The following is a 27,584-nucleotide window of genomic DNA, read 5'->3' as shown; positions in this document are numbered from 1 at the left end:
ATCCGTCAAGGAAAATGATCCCAGTCAGGCCAGTAACCAGGCTGGGTAAAACCGGATGTCTTCTGGGATGATTTCTAAGTTGGTCACTCGCTAGTCGGTGGGCTTAATGCCGAGGACCGTGTTTCGGAGCCCACGTTAAATTGTAGGTCCAGTCCAGATAAACCCTCGGTGGTAAAAAAGAGATTTTAAAATATAAAAAAATATCCTTGCTTCCTTATCAATATTATATTTTTGCACATATTATATTATCTCTGAATTTGAGTATACATGTTAATAAATGTTTATATATCAGATTAACAAAGTACCAAAAATTGAAGTACTAAAACTCACCAATATAAACTTGTTATATAAGTATACGATGTTTTATATTTTTTTATTCGTTGTCCTGTTTGTATAGTACACCAATAACTAACACAATCAGTATATAATAAAAAAACAACATTTATTTTACAACACTTTTTTCACCTCGCAAACAAAATTTTAATGTTTCTTATAGATCTTCCCGAACTATTCAAGTTTACAAACTGTCAAAAACTAATAGATAACGCTGGTAGTCCTTTCTGTAGTGGCGGTTTACCACGCTTTCTTGCGGCACCTTAACGATTTATGTGTTTTATTATTTCTCAAATAAAATTAACCCTTTCGAAAACGTTTACAATTCGCAAGCTACCTTACTCTACCCATAAAAAACGTTTCCCTCGGTTGACTACGGGTTAGATCTTTTTTTTGAGTCGTTATTTCCCGTTATTTTGTAGTGTAAATTTATATTTCTTTTAGAGAATTGTTGATCTTCCGTACTGTTTTTATTTATTTAGAAATGTCCAGCCTTTTTAGACTTATTGAGGATATAATCTGACAATACCATAGAATAAGAACATATTTGGAAATTATTTAGTCTCAGTAACATTCTCTATTTGGCGCTTGCAGTAATTTATTCTCACATAGTTGTAGTTTTAATACAAATTGAAGGATTTGTTGTATATTTAAGATTTTAGTGTGGACGTTCGAGTATGTTATTATTTATCAAAGTATCGTGCTTGGCTAGACACAACTTTGTCCTAATTTTTAGCAGCATTTATTTGTTTATATATTCGTATGACTTACAGAAACAAACACAACAATATACAAAGGCACTCTCGATCACTTATTGCCTCTGATGTGACTACGTGACTGAGCTATTTCGAAACCGCCATGCATATAACATGTCACCACAGTGACAGTGAAATCATATGGCATCACTGGAAATAAGATATAATCACAAATAACAGTCTCTAATGAGCATTTTGTGTATGACTTTTGGCTGGACCTACTACTTAACGCGGGCTTCGAATCACGGTCCTCAGCATTAAGCCTACCGACTGGCCAGTGACTAACTAACTTGGAGATCATCCCTGATTATTTGCGGTCTTACCCAGCCTAGTTATTAACCTTTTGTATAATCGGAAACATACATTTACGACCATGCAACAGCAGGATTCGAACCCGCGACTCAATGTTTACGTTAATGTTTCGTTTTAATGGTTTATCCTAATAGAAGAAATTCATAATGAACAATATTATGATGTTTACTTCTTACTAATTTCTTTTATATAATCCCCGTAAATTTCTATCAACACTCAATAAAATAAATCTTCTTGTATATAATATTCTGATGAATCCCTAGTTTGATATTCTTTAGACTATAAGGAAATATTTATACTACAGGCAAATAACACAATAAATACAATTTAATAATATGTATCGTGTGTGTACTGTTGGCCCCATCACCCTTTTGGATTTTTAGTGAATAGATAAATTGTTTAACGTGGACTCCTAACCATGGCCGTCAGCCATAATCTTGCTGACTGGAAAGTGACCAATTTAGAGACTATCTCAGAAGACATACAGCCTAGAACAGTCATACATAAAGTAACACGTGAGTATATATTTAAAATCCTTCTTGGATATACATCACGTTAGACAAAAAGCAGAGTATATCAAGCTCAAAATCAAAGAACTGCACTTGGCCTAAGATCAAAATGATTTATTTTCCAACCAGTTATGAAGCTTATTTAGACTCATCGGGTTGCACAAGCTCTTGGATTAATTACCAATATTTATCGCTACCAATGAACCAATGATATCGATCCAATATTTCCTCAGTTACAACACAGTTACTGGAAAATGAGCAGGAAATCAGAAGATGGAAGCGAACCAAAACTCACGAGCCTGTATAGTTTAAGTGTTACTCTTAACTTCAGTTAAAGTAGCCTAGTTCTAGTTTAATTTTACTTTAGGAAATACAACACTGCTGTATTCTTGCTTATATGCTGATGAAAGTATAACAGAATAATGAATTTTTAAATTAATATTACTACGCATATACACTGTAAAGATGCAATTCATTTTTTTTAGATATGGGTATATCAATACTTTTTTCTTCTCGTATGTTGAGTTAAAAAATATTTTTTCTATCTCGAAAATGAAAATGAAAAAACTATGGATACACACTATACATTATGCAGCAGCGTGAGTTTATTTATAGATCTGAATAAAATAAATTCGTTTAGTAATGCAAAACCGCTCCGTAGGTGTGAATTATTATAGTCGGCACTGTAATTAAAACATCGGTGTTTCTTATTCACATTTTGCTCAGACATAGAATGATTGTTGATTGTTTACCCGTGGAATTTTTTCGCAATTACGCTGTATCCTCTCGATAGAATTCCAATTCAAAGTTCACGATCGCGACTTCATCGTCATCTTTCATCACGCACTCGATAGGAAAACTAATTCCCGGCCGTTCAGCGGCACCTAACCAACCCCGCAACATTGTAACGGGATCATAAATCGAATCCGTTTCGAGAAAATCGATACCGTTCAATAAAAAAACGTCTAATTCCGTCGATTCTAACGACCCAATTCCGGCGACCTTCCCAACGTCACGTACGACGCGTTATATTTAGAGTTTTCCGCGAAAATCCGGCTTTTTTTCCTTCGCTCCTTCCCCCTGCATCGGGTCCTCGTGTTATGATGGATTCGCAACGCAGATTATTTGCGTTTTCCTTTTGTTTTTCTCGGGTCGGAAAATCTGACCGATCGCCGGGGAAAAACCGGCGGGTCCGGCAACGTCGCGGCCCTTAATCTCCGAACAGGTAGGTGAAATGTGATTATAAAATACCGTTACGAATATAATCAATTGATGATATAAAGCCGGGTGTCTTTTTGGAACAGGTGTCCCATAGTTAATATTGAACGTTCCCGGAAAGATTATGTTTTCTTAGGGGTAACCATAGTAGTAAAAGCTGAAGCCATAAAATTGTAATACTTTCCTTATTTCAATATCTTCCATTGAATTGTTACTGGCGATTTGCAATAACTATTTTTCTTAAATCATTTTTAGGGGTGGTAGATTTAAACAAGATTCAAGTTAAAAGTCCACTTTAATACGATTATATGAACTTCTCAAAGAAGCCTGTGAAAGTAACCCACCATGAAAACTATTACCTCTTCTTTGGTAACAATTGTTTTGTACGAATTGTTGTTTTTTTTTTTTTGGTGATGTGAGAAGTATTAGAAGTCAGAGGCAATTAATTATATTTGGCGAATAAGCTGGACATTGAAACAATTCTTATAACAATTAACTGATTTTTTTTATGCAAATAGTCCGAAAGGTTGCATTAATTGTTTTGATATACTGTTTACCTAATTTGAAGGTTTTACTAAGAACATAGTTCCTTTAGGTACCTCAAAAAACTGACGATATTATTAATATTTACTTCTTATTCGCGAATTTATTGAAAAATCTGTTACAAGTTTGAATACAAAGGATTTTTTGAGCTATGGTAGGAACTGGAAGTCCGAGAAGGCTATATATGGTGAATAAGCTGGATATTGACACAATTAATTCCTAAATTAACATATTTTAGCGACAGTTTTCATGCAGGATTCGTCATTCATGACTAGACTATACCGTCTTGTCAGTTTGAAGGTCATTTTACGAGCAAAATCCCTTTTGCTTTCGTAAGAGCGATGAACGATTAAAATGGCGTTGAGTTTTTACCAGTCATTCACGAATTTATTGAAAAATATGGTAAGGAAGTTTGAGGAACGTAACAGAGCCTTTTCATGACGACACACTTTCCGTGGTAATTTATCAATTTCTACTGAACAAAGGCATCGAAAGAAGAACAATCGCATTCTTTATCTAATCCTATTGAAATTTCTATCACTCTAAAAAATAACACACTATTTTTATGGAGATTTAATAAGTTGGCATCGGCGATGTGCAATAACTATTTTCCTTAAGGAATTTTTGAGAGTGGCAGATCTTTGGGTTGAAACAAAATTCAAGTTAAAAATCAACTTTAATATATTTGTATCAACAATCCTTCAATTTGATCTGCTATAGATCTCATGACCATATGATGAACGATTTTGATGATAATCGCTGTATACGAAAGAGTTTTTTGAGGCGTGACAACAACTAGAATTCCGAGGGGGCTATATCTGAAGAATACGCTGGATATTGAAACAATTCGTATATTAATTAACTACTTTTAGCGATAGTAGATATGATTATCTTTCATAATTTGTTTCATCCAATTGGTTCCAAAGATTACATCAAGGTTGATTTATGTTCGGTTCATCTACAAGTAGAATCTCTTTTGTTTTCGTTATAGCGACGAATGTTTAAAATGACGTTAAATTTGTTAGTTCTCATTCGCGAAAAATATGTTATGACTTGGAGCAGCATTATTGAGCATTTTCGTAATATGAAACATTCCGTGGTAACTTGATTTTTCAATTACAAGAGCATCGGAAACAAGATAAATTCACCATCTAAATCGTCCTCTTCAAATTACACCTAACACTCTATATTTACGGTGATTTAAGGAAAATCGAGAAAATCGGCAACCTCGCCGCTCGCAAAGCAAATACACTTTGCTGGAAAAACAATAACACGAAACGGGCTCACGTGAATCCGAAGGACTCCGTAAACCTTTAATTGGTGATAAATTAAAACACGTCGATGGAAAACTCCGGAGGTGGCGGTTAGAAAGATATAGGTAGGGACCCAAATCGTCGGCGGCACAACGGACAGGTCCGTTACCGTACGACCGAAAACAATCGACGGCGCTCTGTATAAAGGCGACTCGATCTTCTATAATAGAAGGTTAGGTTAGGTGCCATGCTGTCTACTCGCCGCCCAAGTCGTTTCTTACGCACGCGTCGACGTCTGATCGGTGTTTTTCACATTTTTTAAACGAAAAACAACGACGCACCGTTTCACGACTCAAGCGGCGATTATACAAGTCGTAAAATTCCACTCATTTCCTAATAGTTTTTGTTCACCGCATCGTTATATTCACGATAGATTCTTTTACGGGTCAGTTGTATTCACGTGTGTATATCACGGATTTTTTAATGAGTTTTATGAGTCTCTATATTCCATATCCGTCTTCATACAAATAATATTGATGCTAATAAAAATATATTATAGTAACCATGGTTTTATCTCGCATTTGAATATCTTTTATTCAACCCTTTCAACAACCACAATAAAGGCACTTAAACAACAAATTAAATCAGATATATCTGAACGTCTGTCGATCTGTGATTAACAACCACGTGATCAAAACATAACTGGTCACGGTTTAAGGTATTTCGTTCTTGAGATTCTTCTTTCACTTATTCATTAGCTGAACTATTTTAGTATATTTTGTTTTGTACTAGTATTAAACTATATTTTCTCGTTTTACAAGACGTGTTACTGTTGTACATGTAAACATTTCCTTGATAACGACAGAGTCGAATCAGACTTTAAATATATTTTTAATCATTATGCAACAATGTTGTATAATTCACTGGCTGAACAATATTTGTATAAAACTTGAAAATCAACTACACAGATGGATTCCGATTTAATTTATATTATTTGAAATTTTACGAATATTTGTATAGTTGAAGAATTGGTGCCTATAGTTTTTAGTATTTCAATATTAGTTTATTAGTATACAACCACAATGTTGTTATTTAGATGACTGTTGTTCTCCGGAATATCACTAAGACTAAGGTATAGTTTTACGTTGTCATAATACCATTATATTGATCATCAGTTAATTTATAACTTATTAGATATTCGGCGGTTGTTGTATGGTTGTTTATTTGTAATAGTTATTGAGAGTAAAGCTGCCGATGTACCTCCTTCGAATACAAATGAACTGTTAGAACTATAAACACTTTGATTTTTGTTCTATTTCGAAGTACCATGAAGATTTTATGATACCAACTAACAATAATGTCCGTCTCGTAAAACGTAGGAATTGACAAAAACTAGTAGTACTAAATTATATAGGAAAATATTATAAAACCTGTTACTTTAGTTGGTTTAATTAAATTTTGGAATACTGACATTGTAGATCGAAATAAGATAAATATATGATGTTTGAAGCGTTTTGTTCGATCTGGTTATACTCAAAATTGTCGTTTTGGATAAGAACGTCCAGCCCGATATCAAAGTGGATTGTTACGAAGCCTAGTACCGCATTTTGTTTTCAAACAAGAATCGTATTTAATCGACGTACGATTGTTAATGATATGATCGAAACGATATGTGTGTTTTTAAAAAGAAACCTGTTCCGAATACGAGGTATTTGTGGTAAACAGGTGAAATGATCGCGGGCCCGTAAAGAAACAATCTAGTGTGCGTCTACTCACTGTACGAAACTGGCGGGTGACGGTACGACTGTTTAATCCAATGGGGAAGACATTTAACACCACAAAAACTACACCACTGTTTACGCGCCTCCTCCAACCGGTCGCGCTCTACGTGTACGATGATTGTTGCGCTCGCAACAACACCAGCGTCAAACGATTACTGAAACATCCGAAGATCGGCAAGCCAGGGCCACCCTCGACCTGGCGTTTCAGGTGTCGGGTCGACGGGGGGACGCTGTCGACCAATAGCGTTCCGAAACTGATTGTGACACGTGCTATTCTGTTCCTCGAGCAACGCGCTGCGTTCGCTGGCATTCAGGTTAATGCAGAAGAAGCTCTTCGGTCGTCTGTCTAATGTCGCGCGCGCGCGGGGTCCCTTTTTTGCTGTATGTATTTCTTTTTCTCGGCTAGATAATCTGCAACAAACAATTTTCAATTAGTAGATCTTTCCGTTATCAGATATTCGGATGTTAATTAGCCAATACTTAAAAATCACTGATCCAACAACATCAAGTTATTTCATAAACTCACAAACTGAAGATAACTTTCTAACTTGTTAAAAAAATAATTTCATAGTCTCGGGCATCGGAAAAACTTTGTGGCACTCTCTTTAGAAAAAAAAATGTATTACATTATTTAATTGTGTTACAAAATAAGATTGCACCAATTTTTCGGGTTTAACCATGATGCCTTAATTGAGGAACTTCTGTGGTTGTCTTCTTGTTCAAAGTTAATTTTTCATAAATTTAGTTTAAAAGTAGTTTTTATGGAATCTTAACATTTTTATGATTTATCTGAACTAAACTATCTATTATTAGCTTCATAGAAGAAATAAACTTATTGGACAACAATTTGACAAATACATTACTATACTACGTATATGTAGAAAGATATAATAGAATAGTTTATTACAGTATGAAAATATATTTATCAATATTATTAATATTGTACTTCTGTGGATTCTTGTTCAAAGTTAATTAATCATAAAATTAGTTTAAAAGTAGTTTTTATGGAAGCTTAACATTTGTATGATTTATCTGGATTAAACTATCTATTATCATCATGGAACCTATACAGTTATTGGACAACAACTTGATAAATACATTATTTACCCTACACTCGTCTTATAAATTTATACTACGCATATATAGATAGATATAATCGAATAGTTTTTTCATAAAAACGTATTTATTAATATTATTAATATTGTACCCATTTTTCAGGTTTAGCCATGATGCGTTTATTGAAGAATTTCTGTGGTTTCTTGTTCAAAGTTAATTATTAGCGCGTTAGCTATTAGTTATTAACAAATTAAGTAGTTTTTATGGGAGCTCTGCATTTTTATGATTTATATAGACTAAGCTATATATTATCGCAAGCAATATAGCTACAATGCGCAGGAAGTCAGAAGATTGAAGCGAGCCAAACCACACGAATGTGTACAAATGTCACTTTCAATTTTAGTTTAAGTAGACTAATTACATTTTAATTTGGGAAATACATACAGATGTATGTATTTCACACTCATCTCCAAGAATTGTACTAGGCGTAATGTAAAATATAATTTTAAAAAAATAGAATATGGGTATATTAACACTTTTTCTTTATCAACTAGATCTTTGGATCGAAAAAGCAATAACAATCTATTTTATAAACTTTTAAACTATTATATATTTTAAGACAACTCTTTATTATTGGAAAAATAACTACAAAATATTGGGCATTGGAAAAAGTTCGTGGCCTGTTTTTAGAAATATTCAAATGAATTTTTTTATAGTATGAACATTTATTTATTAATATTATTAATATTGTACCTTTATTTGGCCTGCGGCCATGATAGCTTCAGTGAGGAACTTCTGTGGTTTCTGTTTAAATATGAATTATTAATAAAATTAAGTAGTTTTTATATCAGTAAGTATGTTTTCATCGGTTTTACAACATGTGATCGAACGTTGTCATGCTGAAGAATAACAATGGTGAGCATTAACTTGGAGCCATGGATATTGGGCCTTGCCATTGATGTTGACGCATGACCTAGTAGTTTCCATGATTTTTTTGCTTCGGATTATCTTCAAGTGATTGTAAACGATTTCTGGAGTTCTTGTTTCTTGGTCCGTATACATCAGTTCATCTTCGAGTAATGCCTTCAGACGCTCGTCATGTTTTGCTATGAGAAATGTCTTTGTTCATACTTCAACATTATTTAACCGATTATCACATCTTTTTTGAGAAATTTATCGATTTTTTTTTGTTTAATGAACGCATTGAATATGTTAATTCGTTCCATTATGTATTTCGATTTTAACTCATAAACAAACCATACATCGAATATATATCGGTCTATATTAGTAGTATAGCATTCTAATATGTAATAACATTGCAAAACATAACGTAATTTCTCGTCATATTTCTCCATGTTCTAAAATAAACACTTTTACCATTACTGTTTCCATTTATTGGGAAAAATATCTACATTTTCAGGCCAAATGTATAAATAAAAAGATTGTTGATAAAAATGTATTTATTAATTCAAGTTTACTAATTACGTATAAATAGATAGAAGCCTTTTCTTATATATGCTTTAAAGCCTGCTTTTTAAAAACTAGGGTAATTTTGGCTAATTATTATCTAATTATGAAATTAATTAGCTAATATATTACTCAAATATCAATATTTCAAATTACATTGTATCCGATAATTATTTCTAAAATTAGCTAAAATAAGTAATCCCTCAAAAACTTAATATTTATTTTCCATTATATTTTTATTTGTTCATTACACATTCTACAATCTTTCTGACAACATTTAAGATCTAAATCGATTAAGATTCATCATAAACCAAACAAAATAGTATTTTCGTCATAAAAATATACGTCCTTTCTTCTTAAACAATTTGTATTCAATATTATTGTATTGTTTATATTGATAATTATGCTATATTTGTCTCTCCTTCTCCCTCTTTCGCCTTTTCTTCTAATATATTCTATTCGATCTTTTCAAAGTATTTTACTAATCATTTTATAAAATATAGGTTCTTTTAGATATATGTTAGTAACTTCTTCAACAACATTTTTTAACTTTTAAGATATACTACAAAAACAAGTAATAAGTTCGAAATAAAAAAGGTAAGTAGATGACTATTAATAAATAATGGATCTAAAAGGATGGGAAGTTAAAATATAGTCTTTTAATAAACGAAATTATGTACGAAATAACATTAAATCTTAAAAATTCAAAAAAAAGATCAATTTAATTTAAGATATAAGATATTCAGATATACCATATCTATTCCTAATATACAAGTATCTGCGTGTTGACAAAAGGTGAAACCCTCTGGTGAAAAATGTCTTTTGTGAATATTGAAATGTTGAAATGTATCATAGTATATTCTCTTTCTATAAATGCTAATTCTTTATTACTGTATTTATTATTTATAACTAATAAGCGATTGTTTTTAATGCAATATATAATAGCACACAAAAATTATAATATTTCGTTGAAATAAATGTCTATACGCCTACATAGATGATCGTTCAAAATGTTAATATATTTATAATTATTCAATTATTTTGTTTAAAGAGTAATAATCGAGCTGAACAAAGGCCACAAAATTGATTTGGGTGTTTTAAAAACTGTCATTTTGATGTGGAATTTGACAAAATTCAGTAATGGACAAATTAGAAACTGGCAAAATAGCCCGGCAAGCTCTTCATATCAGTTGCAGAACTAATGAATATATTGTTAAGTTTAGAGAATGTACAAAATCTCGAAAAAATTAAATCAAGCGAATATAATAGTAACAAAACTGTAGAAGCTGAAGAACCAGCTTAATTTTTCAAAAAGTTACGAATAATAAATGATGTGTGCATATTTGGATAATTAGCTATATTCACAAACATGACCGACATATCCGGAATGTTCATGGGAAGGTTGTGCATTCATAAAAGTTTTGTGATCTTGTCAATAGCAAGTACTCTAGAACGATGATAGTTCATCTTAATCAATAATAAGTCCCTCAAAATTAATTCATAATCATATCATAAAGGTTATTTAATAATAGAGACTTCTATTTCCTAAATAGCTTAAATCCGTTTAATACTATTAAATAATAAAAGAAGGCAATAACAATTAATATAAACGTTGTATAATAATATGAAGGTATTATTTAGATATATGCACAAGAAAAAAGTATAAAAATTATCATAGTAATGATAACTGTCTGAGTTATTTGCATTTAAGAACGTTCAAGTCCTGACCAGGGGTTATCTCACTTAATATATTGCCGGTTCAAACTTGCTAGAAAAAACCCTATTTAACATTTTAATATAAAAACATGTATTGTACCAGCGTCCTCTGTTGTATATCACGCTATCATCGGAATAACTTTTAGAATATTACGCAATTTATTACGTTAATCTTTCAGAAACTCTATGGTTCAGTTTTTATATCGTGTGACTTGATCTTGAATACATATATATTCACTATATTGTGGTATAATACGGACGCTGTATCATCTGCATACAATTGTTAAATGTTGTTAAATATAGTTGTTGGTTTTTCTATAGTTATATTGTCAGAGAGGGTTTGGATGTACTTACTACTTTATATTATCATTTTTATAAACATTCTCGTATTACATTGGTAAATGTTACAAAAATAAAAATACTCCAATGGACTTATAAATTGTGTAATGTTTATAAATAACTTTATAATTTAATATAGTTTCATTCAACATGAAATTTCTTATTTGGTTTGATGAAAATTGTTTTCACGAGAATATTTTTTGAGGTATGAGATGAGCAGGTGGAACTAAATCTAACGAATAAGCTGGATCTACTCATTATTTTCTAAGCTAAATGAGCAGGGTGTGATATCTTGAAGAAACATTCCTATTTCCTACTGTAAATATTTCTTCTGCAGATCTTTTTATTGAAATATTTGCATTCAATTGATCCGATCTCAAAGCTCCAAAAAAATAACATTTATAGTTTCTTAGCCGATTTCTTAACTCGAACTAATTTTGAAACTAAATAGTCCAACACACAAAAGTTCCTAGTTTCTTCATTGATTCAGAATCATGATGGTAGTTCATCATTCTCATCTATTCTAAAGAATGAATTGAATGAAACCTATTGTTATGGTTGCAAGGTTTGTCACGTTTTCGGAGGTATAACATGTTATAACACACACAAAACATGTTGTAAATATAAGATAAAATTTAAAAATTGGATTATCTGTTAAAATAGGTTACATTTTTTGTCGTTATTGGAGTTGAGAGTTAGAGGTTAGTGTTTAGTGTTATGCAAGATGAGTGTGATGTATTTCACAAATTAAATTTAAATGAGAATATCTAAATTAGAGTTATGAGTAACAGTTAAACACTATACAAGTTTATGTGGTTTGGTTCGCTTCAATGTTCTGATTTCTAGCGCGTTGTCCAATCGCTGTATTGCTTTTAAATTGCTGTGGTTTAGCAATCTTCTTTAATATTCTAAGACGAAATACTAATAACGGATAACGGATAATTTAGTAAACCTATTTGACTAAAGGTCATTGAGCAATTCTTCTTTGGTTATGTAGCTTGGTTAGTCCTTGGTATAAGAATTGGTTAATCAATTAATCTATAAACTTTGTTTTAGGAGCGCTTGATTACTAATCTCTTTCGTGTCTTAATTTTCTGAAGTTAAAATAGAGGAAAATCTATTGATTAATTGGAATAAAATCACTCCTGTTGTAACCTATATGGACATAAGGAAGTCAATTATGGGGATGTTCCACGAAAAGATATATAAATACTATAAAAGTTTTCTAGAACAATGTCCTGAGAAGTATTCTACGTGCACCCAGATACTACAGTACTGATTACTTACACCGAGACTTCCAGGGGCCGACTGTCACTGAGGAAATCCAGAGTATCGCAAGGAGTCATGAGGACAGACTCTATTTTCATGTCAATAGCAGAATAATGCAGCTCATAGATAACATCAAAACAGAACACACTCAACAGGATAAGGCTGAAACAATTTGATCTTGTGTAGTATATTAGGGTGTATTTAATAGAAAAAATAGCAATATTTTTACATACATATTATTACATCAGAGACTAAGAGAGAGCCGATGGGTACTTCTAGGCATATACCTAGTTATTGTAAACACAAGTTGTACGAGATAGAATAGATACTAATTAATTTTTAAATAAAATATGAAGAACTTCTAGAAAAAATACATAATATGGTCAAAATGAATGGTGTTCCAGTCTTTGACAATAAATACCTATTTATTTGATAAATATAAGACTTATTTGGTCCTGTTTAAAGTTTATTGAAGCTTAATTAAAAAAGGCATAAATAAATCAATGCTGAGTACTGTGCCAATAGCTATTGGCCATAATTTCAGCTTCTTGAAACGATTAGTTTCATACAAATAACGCATAACTATCAAATAATATTTTTTACTGATACTTTGGCCTGGTCGAAGGAATTCATAATAAACAATGGTACGATTTTTAATAAAATGTATTCAGTACGTCTACTACATGTATTTCGTTTGTCTAACAAGCAAAAATATAATCTAAATTTTATTTCAATTAAATTATTATAAAAAAAAACGTTGAATAGTTTTATGTTTAAACCGTGTACTGATTTGGCCTTGTATTTATGGTTATTTATAGTAACATTATATTTTAGAAACGCTACATTAATATATATATAACAACATAAAAAACGTTAATTGTTCTTTAAAATTCCTTAATGAATTGTTTTATTTATATTGTCCTGTAAAAAATGGACGGCTATGTATAATCAGAGGCAAAAAAATGTTTCCATTCCACTCGATTAACGCTCGCTTATATTTTTAGAATCTCTTTCATGTCGATAATTAGCATTAATAGTTTGTCAGAAACGGAATATGCATATAGTCGAATATTCTCTTGACTTTTGACTTCAGAACAATTTACTACTTGTAATTTTCTCGGCACAGAGAGCTCTTAATTACGACTGTCGAATGAAATTCATCTGGCCCCCGTAATAAAATAATTCCTGGTTTGTTGAAGCGAGGTTTTTTCGCGCTATTTGGTTGATATATGAGTGTTGCGTAAGTCCGTCTGGTTCAAGAAAAGTGTAACGGGTTACATTTGCTCCATTAGTCTTGAACTCTACCACCCAAACAATAAGAAAAAAAATGATTTGTACGTTGTATTTGAAAAATGTTTTTAAAACATCAAACATTTTTAAAATCGGATCCTATTTTTTTTATTATTTAATTAATACGTTGTTATTAGTCGTTTTCGACTAACCTACAATTTGTCTTTATGATAACTTAAATCTAGGTATCTAACTAGGAGGACCCATCGGTACGATCTGAGTCTCTGGTAAAATAATGTTTATACATGTCCCTGCTGTATTTTTTAATATATGCACATCACTACACAACACTACACAAGATCAGATGGTTTGATTCTCTTGAGTGTTTCCTCATGCCCCCTTGCAATTCTCTTGATTTCTTGACTGACTGGATATCTGACTACTTGCATTACCCTCATTTGCACCCACAATACCTCTCAGGACTTTGTTCTGAAAAATTTATATTTTATTTATGTTACTCTTTGCAGGACATCCCCATAATTGAATTTCGTATGTCCATACAGGTTTCAGTATTTGCTTATGTAATAGTAATTTATTATGTACTGATAATTGTGATTTTCTTCTAGTTAGCCAGTATATTTTTCTATATTTCAATTTCAATTCTTTTCTTTTATTCTTTATATGTTCCTTCCAGCGAAGTTTTGCATCAAGTTTCATTCCGAGATATTTAACGTTGTAGCTATATGGAAAGATAGTATTATTTAATGTTATTGGTGCTTGTAGGGTCTGTTTATAGATAAACTGCACATTTACAGATTTACTTTCATTAATTTTTATTTTCCAAGCTTGTGTCTAATTATTTATGGTGTCACTTTCCTGTTGTAATTTCCGTGAAGTTTCTTCACTATTGTCTCCGACAGCTATAATCGTAGTATCATCAGCAAAAATAGCCATCGTAATACTGGATCATAATTTTTTATAAAATTTTTGGGAAATAATGGATTATTTTAGTAAATTGTGCTTTTTAAATATATGTAAAAATGTTGTAAAGTACATTGTTAGACAATTACAGATAGAATAGTCAATTTAAAATCATCCCAGAAGACATCCGGTCTTACCCAGCCTGGTTACTGGCGTGACTGGGATCATTTTCCTTGTCGGATTTTAGATAGGCCCCAGCAGGATTCGAACCCGCGGCTATCGCAACAGTAAGAGGACCGCCCTGTCGACTTTACCACTGCGCCACCAAGCCGGCTTTCAATAAAATTGGTAGTATAAATATTAGTCAACATATCTTCCATAATTTTTTACAGGTTTTTAACAACATGGCGATACGATTTTTAGTAATATACAAAGAGCGATGTTGTTTTGGTTGCCATCCAATCATCGATATATTTCAACATTTGTTCATTATCATAACATTCGTCACTTTTAAGTCGTTGAAACAAAAGTCAATAATTGGGGATGGCGGATCACTATTAGGTTCTAAAAACGTTTGATGGGCGTCAGTAGCAGAATTCTTTATATCAAACACTGAAGCAGTAAATGTCGAAAACATAACCTTAACTGTCCCATGATTTGCATTGATAGTCTATCCAAAATAGCTTTGTACATACGTCATCAAGATGTTTAACGTATTTCCTGCTGCAATATTTAAATTCATTTTAGAATCAGACAAAATAAAATGAGAATTATTCTAGTTAAAAAGAGACATATTGCTGCCTAATAAGTTCGAACGTGTAACGAAACTAGCCTGTCAAAGTCGTCCGGTTGTCAAACGCATGTAAAATTCTTCAAAACAATCATGATAAACTGGCAAAAGTTATTTCAGTGCTTTGCTTTTTTCGATAAATTTAAAATTACTGAAAAATATAATCTTGAATACACCGAAAAAAAAACCTCATGCAAAGCGGTTTGATGGAATCAACATATAAGAGAATAAAAATAATAAAGAGTGTAATACACTGAAATATGACCTACAAGACTTGACATGTATATTCAAATTAAAAAATAGACTATTTGACTTATACTGAGGTTATCGCGTACCCATATTTGTAAATTCATATGCATAAAAATTTATTTTATTAGAACACAATTTTTTTAATTATTATTACTCTTAGTAGTTCCATAATCTGCCCACACGGCAAAAAATATTTGTTATTTTTATATTATTTACACTAGCGACCCGCCCCGGCGTCGCACGGGTGCAATGCTGATACTAAATTAAATACACTACAGAAAAAATATGAACGTTGTATATAAAAACATAGCGGCCCGCTCCGACTTTGCACGGGCATAAAATATATATGCCTATGTCACCTAAATCACTCAATGAAAACATGATTAAAATCGATCCAGTATTTTTGGTTCATTCATTACTGCCCTTGGCCTGCACGCATTAAATTTGGAGTAAAACAATTCCTCTTCCCCTATACTTACTATGAAGATTTCCTGCTATCTTTGGAATATCTAAATTCATACAATTTTTATTACATTACACATTTTTAAACGCAAATTTTAAATTTGTAATATCTCCGAAAATATTTGTTTAATTTACATGCTGTAAGGAACCATATTGATCTATATTAATTGCACACTGTATTTAAGGTACTTAATTCGATAAGGATTAATGCCGTATTGCTTAAAATAGCTTCGTAAATAAGCCATTTTCTCACGTAAAAAGTAAACAATTAAAATGGTTAATGTGGGTTATCCCTAAAAGATAAACATATACCATCTGGGACTTTTTTGTAGACCTTTTTATGGTGTACAATACTGTAGTACATTAATTTGATCTAACTCGTAGGGTTAGGCAGCGTTTTTGCTAATTGCTAAATAAGCCTAAAAAAATAGGTTAATTTACGACATCACGTTAGAAACCTCTAAAATTAGCAATGTTGCCTTAGTATATTATGCATGTATTATACATATACATGTATAATTTTACATATATAATTACCTTCCTCTTGAATCACTCTATCTATTGAAAAAAACCGCATCAAAATCCGTTGCGTAGTTTTAAAGATTTAAGCGCACATAGGGATATAGGGACAGAAAAGGCGACTTTGTTTTATACTATGTAGTGATATGGCATGTAGAAAATCACTTCATTAAGTTATCATCTGTACAAAATACGATTTTAAAAAATTAGTCTTATTTTAAAGCTTATTCTAAAGTCTATATATGTCCAATAATCAGATCGGATGGTGTTAGACATTTTACTCTACGCACTTCACTGTCTCTTCGCATATTTAGCTGATTAGCGAGTACATTGGGATGCACTGACACTCTTTCGAAGTATTTCACATAAACACGTTGAATTACACCCGTTATTGGTTTTAAAGGAATAACACATTGTATCACTTCATTTGAAACATAATACAGAGGATCGACAACGGCATGCAACACTTTATTTTGGAACCGTTGTATGATGGATATATTAGACTTGATAGCGGTTCCCCATAGTTGGATTCCATATGATCAAATAGGCTTGAATATTTATTTTTTTATTACTCTTCGTGAGTCTACAATCTGCCCTATTGGCAATAAGTATTTCTTCTGTTTATATTATATATACATGGCATGTAGAAAATCACTTCATTAAGCAATCTTCTGTATAAAATATTATCTTAAGGCTTGAATATAGATTTATAAAATAATATCTCGTTATCTACTGATAATTTGGATTTACGCCCCATAAGCCAATAGATTTGATAGAGTTTCCAGTCGAAGTTTTTTCCGTTTGGCGAGTAAGTGCTTCTTCCAAGTTAGGCGTCGATCTAGTTGCATACCAAGATATTAGACTGGATTTTGTTTCGTTGGCTTTTATCGCCAACTTTTCAGCCACATTTGTATTTGATTTAGGCGTGTTTGTAGGTTAATTGATGCCAGCCATAGCATTAGATAGGCTTAGTACAAACAAAGCCAGTAAATCGACAATAACATCAAGCTTATACAGCATTAAAATGCACTGGTCTGAAATATATGTTTAATTCGTCAGAGTTGTTAATGGCCTTCTTGATTGTTTTATGGACTCCACTATCGACTATGCAAAAATGCAGTCGTTTTTTTCTTCAGAACGCTCCAGCGTCTCACCAATACCTTCCCGAACAATTTTCCGCTCTTAATTAGATTTTATTGTTAGTTCTTGTACGTCTTTGTTAGATTGCTAATTAAAAACGCATTCGTCGGACATGAGATGACGACGTAAAAAAATTAACCAGGCTGAAGTTAACGAGATCAAATTAAAGAACAATCCGAGGCGTTTTTTATACTCTTGCTTGGGGTCCGTGTGTACTTAGCTGCTGCTGTTGTACCTGATAAAAAATTAGTTTTTATTTTGATGCACCTTATTTCAGCTTTTTCCCTATTACTTTTATGTTTGGATTAATTAATTTAATTTTATTTATTTACGTTATATTTCTTTATGATATATTATAAGCCAATAAACTTCTAGTTAGTTTAAGGTTATGTGCTTCTAAATGTGTATTGAGTATAGTGAAAATATGAAACAGAGCTTATTCCGATTATATTGATAAAGAACTGGAAACGGCTTAAGAGAAATAAAATGAGGATGGGAATTAAGATTCTCTAATGCAATTAGACTATCATCGAAGGATCTATTGTAAATGACAGGTTTCATTATGCTTTGTCTTTATTATTAAAATAGTCGTGATACAATTTCAATCACATGTCACACAATAATTTCAAATGATCTGAACCCTTACAATTTTGTTTTCATTATATATTATAATTATTATAATGTTAAATTGTAAAATTAATTTATTACTGTTCTGTTGTTCTTTCATCAATAGACAACAAAGACGACTTAAGCAGACTACATCTGATGTATGTATGTATTCTTAATTAAAGTCACATTGGGCTACTAAAGCTGTGTTAAGTTACGAGTATACATTACACTATACAAGTTCATGTGGTTTGTTTCGTTTCTGTTTCCTGATTTCCTACCTGCTGTCTAATAGCTGTGTTGCTGGAGAACGTTGATAGGATTTAATAACCTTATTTCATGTTTTAAGGCGAAATATTCGTAAAACTTAATGTGATAAATAAATCTCTTTATTTTAGGTCAAGTTGGAAGTATCCTTCCACTGACTAGTATAATTATGTGATTTTGAGACTGATCTGCTCTACTTCTTGTCTAACGTGATGATACCAAGGTAATTTCGCTGATTCTGCTTGAGGAATAGGATCGGCCTGGTGATGTAATAAGGCTTTAATTATTTCGCCGTAGTGCATCATTCAAATTGTCAGATTTACAGCTACTTATATACATATATATAGATTTAGAGAATCGTTTCCAAAATCCAGTCCATTTCTGTGTCTTGTTATCTGCCACGTGTACTTTTTCTGCAGAAATGAAAACCTCTTGACGTATTGACACCATTGAACTGATTCAACAACATGAATATTTAGGAGATATTACACTACATCCCATAACTTGTGTTACTGTACTTTACTACAAAGACCTCTATAAAATATTGGCTACATATTTTATTTCTAAGAGATAGCTGGACAAATCTCATCCCCGGTTTTTCTGTTCTGTCTTCATATTTACAAGCTGGTCTTTAATTTATTCCTTCATTATTTCCATTTTCATAATTTTTTTATATATTTACTTTATATCTTGTAATGAAATATATAATACTTCACGTGTGATTTAGTTTATTATTTAATATTGTTCAATGTGCATATTTTCACAATTCAATACAAATATATATGTTATATAGAGCGACTGATGTGGCCCTGTTGTTCCAAAAAGGTGCTTTTATGTCTGACCATGAGATATGGATGTGATAACCGTGTTTTCACTTTAAGGGTTTCGTTTGTATTAAAATAAGATCATGACGGCAGTGCTGCCGAAACTATCCGTTCAATAAGTCGCAACTTCTTTACGTTGAAATACAGTAAATTTAAAGTTTTTTTGTTTATTTTGTCCTACATGTTTCACAACTTTTATACAAAAAGCGAATCTCTCTTGGAATGCTATGAACGTCAACGACAAAAACAAAAAGTTAACAGAAGAAAACAAGTTGGACACCTTAATGGATATCAATCGAAATCAAAAGTAAATTGACGGAGAAAAATATTTACTATTACGTCTACAAATTAATTTTAAAAGTTTTACAACACATGGTCTTACTGTCTATTAAATCATATCGGGTACATTTGTAACCAACTTCATGTTGAAGCCTCACTGACAGGCTTTACTTTCAGTATGTGTCATTTTTACTTTTTACATTTTCATTTTGAAGAAAAAGGCGACTGAAGACCATCGAATGCTGTTTGAAGTTTAAGTTGAATTCTTCGATTTCATTATTTGAGTACTGGTTTTGATGTTTTAAAAGTGGTGATTTTGACACCGGAGACATAGACCGTTCTGGACAGTCAGAATAATTTTAATACGAGGATTTGAAGATATTACTCAATAAAGCCATCAATGGCTTTACATTAATCGCTATGGACTACAAATGATACATATGAGCCAAACACTGCGCAAGAACGGCTGGCATACGAGCAAGGACACAACAACATGACAATGCTCGACCACATGTTGCAGAATCGATAAAAACATACTTGGAAACATTAAAAAGGGAAGTGACACCCACCAAATTCTCCAAACCTTGTACCTTCTAATTAATACCCAAGAAATTGGTTGATTCGTAGATAGCCTCAAAAGATACATCGTTCTTTCGAGATGGAATCTGTAAATTGCCTGAAAGATGGAAAAAAAGTAACGGTTATCCATGGACAATACTTTGAATAAGATATATTGTACACACTGTACACACACATAGTTATTGTGAGTTTGTCCACCATTGCTATTCCTTGCTTACAAGCAATACAAGAAGAGTTTTATGTGCCATGTTGTAACCGGGAATCAAGCATGGATCCTTTATGATAATTTAAAATAAATATCTATAGTTACCCGTAGATCGATTGATTATTTACATCAATAATATAACCGAATAATAGTGATACTGACTAAGAATAGTTGTGGAAAAGCACCACACTCTTGCGTGATAAAGTGCAAAAGGTGCAAGAAACATAAAATCTACATAAATGTGATTGAAATCTCAAATTCTCCGACCTATTCCGAAACTAGGCACGAAGATGGAATTAAGAATACACTTATACACTAAACGAGATGTGGTTTGGTTCGCTTCAATCTTCTGATTTCCTGCGTGCTATCCAGTCGCTGTATTGCTTCCATGTTGCTGTCAGTTAGCAACCTAATATCATGTTTTAAGGCGAAATCTCGGATGACTTCGTATATCCATTTATTTTGAGGTCATCGTGCAGCGAGTCAACAATGATAACAGACATAGCCGCAACATTGTTGTCGGTTGCAACATAACGCTTGTATTTGTTGCCTTTTGTTGCGTACTTTAGTCAAATCAGAAAGAAGTCAGAAATTATATTCAACAACCATCAAAGACTGAAAAAACTTTGTCATAAATACATTAAATTCAAGGGGAATTTCCTTAGAGGGAGCCAAGCTAAGCTGGAAACATAAATAACCCGTCAACATTTCAATATTCTTCAAGCTAAATAAAATGATTCCGATTCTAATAATAATAATAGTTATCATCATCATCATTATAAATAAAATATGCATATATTTTTTTAATTTACGTGCATTCCTACTTCGTAACAATGTATCGTTCCATTTCGCAATAATAATTTGACAAAAATCTATTTTTAAACGTTTCGAATCGATCGCCATCGAAGATTCTTTTCTCTTTTTCTTCAAATTCCACATTTTTCTATCGAAACGAGTGACGAGGACGACCTTGCCGGTTTAACATTTAGAAAAGTGTTTTAATTACGTAAATTTTTATCTCATCTGCCTCGAGACGCGAAGAATCGTATAAATAGCGCGGCAGGATTTCACCGGAGTGAAACTACGAGTTTCTGTATCGTTCCGAGCCTGATGATGTACGTGCGACGAGGCAGCGCTGTACAGTTATCGACTTTACATCCAAGAGGATATTAAAAGGTACTTGATTTCCTTGATTTAATCGAATCGTTTGATTTCTCTTTGTTTTCCTGACTATTGTACACTCCTCATGAATGAAGACACTCCTCTGGAAAAAGTGACAAGTGCTGTGAATTGTTGGTGAATCTTATTAATACACATTCTGTTTTACAGTGCTTGTAGTATTTTTATAATTACCAAATTGATCTTTAGTTCATTTTTTAAGTATCCCTATTTTCATAATAGTATATTTTTAATTCATATGTTACGAGCTGACCCGGCAAACTTGATACCGCCTAATAATCAACGAATATTTTGTTGCTAATCTTAATTTAGGTCTGTACTGTCACTGACTATACATCCAAGGTATAAAAATGTATTTGTTTTCCTGACTTCAATGAATGTTCTATAGCGAAGCTTAATTTAGGATTATTTAGGATTTTGTTAACATCATAAAATGAATACAAAAATTGTTAAGTTAACTTATTTAATTAACTATTAAGATTAAAATAAATATTAACAAAAGCGCTTTACTGAAACTAGGCATTTTGCTGCATGATGGTTGATTGACTCTGGTTGATTCTTTTCAGTGAAGCACATTGTGATATATGATAGTTTTCTTTTTGTTATCATGCACGGTAATAACAACGGGTATAGTTACAAACATCTTACTTCACCGATAGATATTTCTCTATAAAATAAAACAATAAACTTACTGAATTACATCCAATATATAGCCGATCTATCGACCTTAAAAATCATTACATTGACAACATATGTGAACAGCATAGCAATCTTAGCATCTCATGACTATAAAATAAAAGCATCAAAAACGTCCGAATACACCTTTATAAAATACAGCTGTAGCTGGAAAAATGTCGTATTAAAGCAAATGAAACAAAATTTGTTTTGAGTATTGCTAAATATATTAGTATGCTAAATATATTAGTATGCATCTAGACCAACGTCCATCCTGGAAGAAGCACATACATGTTAAACGAAAAAAATTTCGAAATAAAAGAAATTAATTATATTGGCAAATTGGGCTCAAATCTAATTTATCATTAGAACAGAAGATAAAGAAGACGGAACCTATTTGGTTATATGGAATCCGACTACGGGGTACTGCTAGCAAGTCTAATATAACCATTTTAGAACCGTTATATACAAGGATTCACAAATAAAGTGTTGTGTGCCATTGTCGAAGTTGCACCAAACCACATTTCCACAATACCACCAAATAATTAGCATTAAATTTCTTGGTGGTAAGCGTCTCCGACGATGCTCTTCCTCATATATCGTTGTTGTACGTTCAGTCCTTTCAAAGTATTCAGTATAAATTCACCTGAAGTTGAAGATTCAAGCTTTATTTAGCATCCAATCTTAGTCTAAAGCTGTTTTATGGCCCATGTTTATTCGGGATGAAGATAATATCCAACATTGAATTTTCCAGAGTGAAAATTAAGTAATTATCGAGACAAACACCGCAGTGTCTTTAATGAGAAAATACAAAATATGAGGAGAATAAAATATTGCTTTTGGCGTATAATGCAAGTGTAACCTGAAAATAGGCAATGAACAATAATATACTATTTTTTTGAATAACACTTTAATTTGCCACGGTTAACAATCGACCGTATATCTTCTGACCTCGGACAATGTCAGTCTGCTATTTTTCAAATCGTTTTCGGTTCTCTTGATCCGTGTCACTTTCGGAGCTGCTCGCTGTGTCTTCCATCCAAAAGGTCGATTTCGCCACAAAAGTTTCTGGTAATTCATTCACCTTTCATTCAATAGACATGTCTAAACCATTGTATTTAGATTATCTGAATTTACTCCTCAATTATTTCCGATTATCGCATCTCGACAAAAGCATGAATTTGCAAAAATAGAACTCCCTCATAATTAATTCACAATCCTTAAAAATATTTCGCTCTTAAATCTAAAAGACGTATACCAATTGATAATAAAACATGTCATCACAGAAAAATCTAAAAGTTTTGGTTTAAATAATAAATTATCACAATTTATTATGGTAATTCATTAAAACAATGCAATATTACTAATACACGACAAAGTCAAAAACGCACTAATTGCAGTACAGTCATAAAAAAACAGCAGCACTGGAACACACAAAAACTCTTAATTGGCTTAATGAGCGCGCCTCTGTCCTTCCCGGCGGGATATTCGAGATTATATCGATTCCCGACGATCATCTGTTACCGATTCCCAGCAAAAATATCTTAAATAAACTGTATATATATCGAACGGTAGTAAAAAGGGATACGCTTGATACTATCTTGTCACTGGCCAGATGCAGTACTCTTGATAACGCAGGTGGAACCGCTGTTGCCACATCTGCGGCGATATCCGAGAGTTTATATTTTATTCTGAAATGGGCCGGCTTGGTGGCGCAGTGGTAAAGGTGATGGGACGGTCCACCTACTGTTGTTGTAGCATGGTCGCAAATTTATGTTTGCGTATGTTTAAAATTTGTGAATGTTCTAGGCAAGAGAGTAAAATCCGACAAGGAAAATGATCCCAGTCACGCCAGTAACCAGGCTGGGTAAGACCGGATGTCTTCTGGGATGATTTCTAAAGTTGATCACTCGCCAGTCGGTAGGCTTAATGCTGAGGACCGTGGTTCGGAGCCCACGTTAAACTTTAGGCCCTGTCCAGATAAACCTATCGTTGGTAAAAGGATACTTTAAAATATATAAAAAAAATTCTGAAATGGTTGATTTTGTTATAGGATACATTATTTAATTTAAAATATAATTTATTTTCTGAAAATAACAAAGAAAAATGATAAACTATGCTTAGAAAAAAAAAAGAGGATTAATATCAGTAACGATATAAAGATACGAGGATTGTCTTGTATATTTCGGGATTGAAAAAGAACCTAGTTCTAGGGGATGTTTTGGTAACCACTGTCCAATTTTTGCAACTGTGCAATGTTATTTAATTCTTCTGACATCAAGCTTCAAAGCTATACAAGTTATATTTTGTGAAAGTAACACCGTCATAGATTTGTACCTCTTTAAAATGTTAAAAGTTTGAACATGCGAACCTGAACTTATTGGGTGAAGACAATTGACAAACAATTGACAGAAATGTTAAATATGGCGCAAGAAACAACTAGCGACCGATTACAAGCTATGGGAAAAACCCAAAAGATGGAAAGGTGAGTGCCACATCAATTCAAGTGCTTTGAAGGTATGAACGGAAGTCATTTCTGTATCAAATAGTAACGAGCGGTGAAAAGTGATTTTATGTTGAAAACCATAAGCGCAAAAAATCATGGTTATCACCGGACCAAGCCGGCCGATCGACTCCAAGCCCAAATCGTTTTGGTCTCAAGAAAATACTCTGAGTTTGAAGGGCCCAGAATGACGTTGTGTATTATGAACTGTTAAATCTAGTGAAGCAGTTAATAACGATCGTTACCGACATCAAATGATGATTTTTAACCATGTATTAATCAAAAAACGTCCATAACGGACCCGAAGACACGGTAAATTCATTTTACAGCAGTCTAATGCGCCGTCTCATAAAACAAAACCAGTCAAGGGAGCGTTAAAAGTTCTTGGATGGGACATATTATAGGCACCCGTCATACTCTTCAGACTTTGCTCCATCCGATTATTGACTTTTCGCATCAATGGGACACGCGCTTGCAGAGGAGTACTTCGTGAATTTCGAAGAAGTTAGAAAATGGTTGGATGAATGGATTTGCTCACAGGACAAATAGTTTTTTTGAGATGGCAATTTATGGATGCCATGGATGGATGGATGAAATATGGGTAAAATGTATAGAAACAAATGGTCAGTCAATACTCAGCATAAATACATTTTTCCATTTTCTTGAAAATTATGTATTTTTTCCGAAAAAAAAAACGGTTATGACTTTCCGGTACACTTGGTATGTCATTTTATTGTACTACTATACAACAATGAGATCAAAACTATACAGGTTGCATTCCTCCAAAAGAAAAGTGTTATAGATTTATAATTTTGTAGGAATGACGAGTTTTACTTTTCTTCTTTCACCTCAAATTTTTGTCAAATGAAAAAAGCTCCCGTCCAAGGCAAAGAACGACAGACTGGCAGACCAAAAACGTTTAAAGATGCAAGATAGCAAGAGTTATTGGATTAAGACACTACACAACAGTTGGTAGAACAGTTGAATGTGAGTCGAGTTGGAATATTTGAACAATTACAAGCTATGGGTGCCACATGAAATGATTAACTGGCTAATAGAAAATCAACATTGCATTGACCGAAAAACATCCACAATAGATTCGACAGGATATAATCGATAGGAATAGAATCTGATAGAAAATTTTATCGCACCCGTTGTACCTGGGCTTCATCCGACTACCAGCTTTTTGTATCTATATCCATTACATTAATAAAGAATTAACACAAATTTTTTAAATTATTTATTTATTACATTGTTACTAGTCGTTTCGGTCTAACCTATAATTTGTCTTTATGATAACTTTAATCTAGGTATATAACTAGGAGGACCCATCGACCCTCTCTCAGTCTCTGGTGAAATAATGTTTATATATGTCACTGCTGTATTTTTTATTATGCACCTCACTACACAACACTACACAAGATCAGATGGTTTGATTCTTTTGAGTATGTGTCCTGCTCTGGTGGTATCCAAAAGCTGCAAAACTTCAATATTCTCATGATAATGGAGTCTTTCCCCATGCCCCCTTGCAATTCCCTTGATTTCTTGACTGACTGTGGATATCTGAAGGTCTCGATGTAGGTAATTAGTCCTATAGTATTTGGGTGCGCCCACAAAATCTCTCAGGATTTTGTTCTAATTTTTTTTTATTTTGTTGCCCATAACTGAACTCCGTATGTCCATATAACTTGCAGTATTTGCTTATATAATAGCAATTTATTATGTACTGATAATTGCGATTTTCTTCCAATTAGCCAATACATTTTCCTATATTTCAATTCCAGTTCTTTTCTTTTCATCTTTACATGTTCCTTCCAACGAAGTTTTGCATCAAGATTCATTCAGAGATATTTAGCGTTGTTGCCGCATGGAATGATAGTATGATTAAATATTATTGCTGCTTGTACGCTCTGATTGTAGGTGAACTGCACATGCACAGATTTACTTTCGTTAATTTTTATTTTCCAAGTTTGTGTCCAATTATTTATATTGTCACTTGCATGTTGTAATGTTCGTGTGGCTTCTTCACTATTACCTCCGACAGCTATAATCGCAGTATCATCAGCAAACATAATATCCATCGTAATATTATCCATTAGTGGTATATCACAAGTGTAGAGTAGATAAAGCATTGGCCCCAGTACACTTCCTTGTGGTACACCTGCTTTAGCTTCTTTTATTGTAGAGTAAGCTTCTTCTTATTTAACTTAAACATTCTGGCTGTAATGTATAATTTTAATAGTTCGGTGTGTTCTTTTGGTAGCATTTTCTGTAGTTTATGAACAAGGCCTTCATGCCAAACCTTATCGAAGCTTTTCATCTAAGAATATAGCTGAGCATACTTTTTGACTTTCGTAAGCTTTTCAATAAAATTTGTTAATATGTGGACCTGGTCAATTGTTGAATGCTTGTTAATAAATCCAAACTGGTGTGTTGATACGATATTAACACAAATAGGAAAGAAATTATTGGATTATTCGCTTGAAGAGTGAGAAATTTTGCAATTTTCAAATGTTTAATATGAAACTTTTGACTTGACATTTTATTAGAATAACTGTATCTTATTAAAAGGAAAACGAGCTGTGAGAATTCTTGTCCATTTACC

General features: G+C 32.6%; 1 protein-coding gene across 1 annotated transcript in view; it reads right to left on the bottom strand.

Annotated features, from left to right (window-relative positions):
- Window positions 1-7,115, bottom strand: part of dpp (decapentaplegic morphogen) — a 31,584-nt gene extending 24,469 nt beyond the window's left edge. The window contains exon 1 of the mRNA XM_076396730.1: window positions 6,700-7,115. The gene's annotated coding sequence lies outside the window, so the exon portion shown is untranslated. The remainder of the gene's footprint in view (window positions 1-6,699) is intronic.
- Between the last annotated feature and the right edge of the window lie 20,469 nt (window positions 7,116-27,584).

This window comes from Rhynchophorus ferrugineus, unplaced genomic scaffold, assembly GCF_030347505.1.
Source record: "Rhynchophorus ferrugineus isolate W39M unplaced genomic scaffold, kcgeb_rfMv2 rfM2, whole genome shotgun sequence".
Lineage (NCBI taxonomy): Eukaryota > Metazoa > Arthropoda > Insecta > Coleoptera > Curculionidae > Rhynchophorus > Rhynchophorus ferrugineus.
The sequence above is the reverse complement of the archived record's forward strand: the minus strand, read 5'-3'. Positions and strand labels throughout refer to the sequence as shown.